This window comes from Cynara cardunculus (genome assembly GCF_001531365.2).
Source record: "Cynara cardunculus var. scolymus isolate 2C chromosome LG 2, CcrdV1, whole genome shotgun sequence".
NCBI lineage: Eukaryota > Viridiplantae > Streptophyta > Magnoliopsida > Asterales > Asteraceae > Cynara > Cynara cardunculus.
The window spans coordinates 53,073,167-53,075,652 of NC_037529.1; positions in this window are offsets into that span (position 1 = coordinate 53,073,167).

Sequence of the window (2,486 nt, forward strand, 5' to 3'; positions counted from 1 at the left end):
AACAATTTATTTTTGGTTTAAAATTATAAATTTTATAAAGATAATAATTAAGTATTTTGTTAGAATTCAATTGATTATCCTAATTATATTTTAAATTTTTTATATTTAAAAAGAGATGTTTATCCTGTATTTGATTATGTTTATCTGCAGTTAGTTACACGAATTTAGATATAAAGTTTTAATAAGTTGTATTTGCGCACAATCTATTTGCAATCTTGAGTTTTAAGTAATATGCATTAATAAACAGTATTTTACGTATAAAAATGGTTTTTAAGAGTTTTTGTTAAATGTTTTATGATATAGTTTAGATATGTTCAAGGGCTTAACCAATCAAAATGAGAAAGCTTAATGATTTTTTGCATTTAAGAACTTAATTATTTAAAATGAGAAATTTTAATGGTTTTTTCATTTAAAATAAAATTTTTGTTGGATATTTATTTTAAAATAAGAATATAAACAAAAAATGATTTTTAAAAAATCAGAAGATTTTGTCTTGAAATGAGAAGTTATAGTTCAACAAAACGAAGATTTTGATTCATTGCTTTTTAAATATAAAGAAGCAAATAAAGAAACATAGGAAGACGGTCATGACAAACTTTTACCTAATTCAAGTTTCTCTTCTATTTTTAAAGGAATTGTTAGCCCGTCAAAATCTTCAACTTGTTTGGATAAATTAATGAATAACAGGCCGTTTATTAAATACCTATCCGGTAATTGTTTACTAATAAAATTTAACATTATTATATATTTATTGGGTAAGATTTTAGTCCACCAAAACGACATCATATGCAACAATTTACCCGGTAAGTGCTTACCATGGTAAGAGTCGTCGCCCTCACTTACCGGGTAAGACTCTTGGTCTTTATCCCGCTCTTACCAGAAAAGAATCTTGGTCCTTACCATATTCATCCGATGAGGTAATATGACTTAGTAAACGCTTACCCGAGTAAGCGTTTTGTAAACAGCTCATAAGATTCTCTAATCACGTATACTGATTTATCCCTCTGGTTTGTTCAAATTTTGGATTTGGTTTCTAAAATAAACTATTTACACCAGTGGTTCTTAACTTTTTATTTTCATAACATTTGTAGTTCTTCCATTGGACAAGTTAGTTAACACCGTTATCAAGAACTAACCCGTTTTTTTGAACAAACTATAGGGACCAAAAGTGTAATCTGCTCTAAAATTTAATGCTATTTTTAAAAAAAATTATATAAAATATATTGTATATGTCTAATCACAAATCAAATCAAATTTCTTAAAATAAATTACATATTAAATAAAAATCTTTATATTTATTTAAACATTATTAAATTCACAAAAAAGTTTAATGTTTAAAAATCTCAAGTTTAAGAAAATCAATGGAAATCAAAATAAATTCACATATCTTTTGGTTGGGAATTGAAATACACGCGCAATTTATAGAGAATTAAGTTCGATTAATGTGAGATTATTAACATACAATCAAATTACCAATTATTAAAATAACAACAAAATAAAAATTATAAATTTCAAACAATTAATAAAAACTATCACTACAACAAAATTAGCTAGATTTATATGACGTCAAAAAAATTAAGCGTCCTAAAAATCCATCTTTTTATAGAACGCTTGTTTTTATAGGAGCTTCTTTAAAAGTGTTATATAAAATTGCTATTACGACGCTTTGTATTAGAAGTATCCTAAAACTTGTTAGAATGACCAAAAACATCATATAAACTTATTGTAACGCCTTTAGATAGAACGTTTTATTTTTTGGCTTCATACAAACCTAATTTTGTTGTAGTGACAAGCATGCATGGATCAATAAATCAAATAAAAACACGCGTTAAAGTTGGATAGTAACATTCAATGCAATAGTGATTATATAAGGGCACCCTTGTCATGAAATGCTATTCACCCGTTTTGAAATAACTTCTAAGTGATAGTTTCTTAGGCAAAATTGACATCATCATCTGAAGAACTATCTTATCCTTCAGATCTGAAAGAGTATCCTCCTTTCTCATTCTTTTAGCTATTACCAAATTTGTCACCAATCAGATTTTTTGTTTTAATATAAAATATATAATTAAAAGTGAAAATCTGTTTGTATTGTATTCAACCCTCTTTTATGAACACATCTTATGAAGTGATTACTTTATAGACCAATATAAACCACTGAACTTTTAAAAGTTAGTTATCTACATCATTTTAACCCAAAATACTATCTTTTATCGGCTAGAAATATTTTAAAGTAAGACACTGTTTGACAATAAGATAACTTATTTTTTGAGTACACCTTTGAATGAACATAAACTAGCTTATAAGTTATAAGCCAATTTATTGAAACGCTAGTTGGAGTAGCTTTTTGACACTTTTTTCAATTATATTAATATCAATTATTATTTATTATTTATTATTATTAGTTTTAATTAATATTAATTTTAATCTATTACTTTTAGTTATTGATTAGATTTATTTATAACTAATATTAATTTCAATGTATT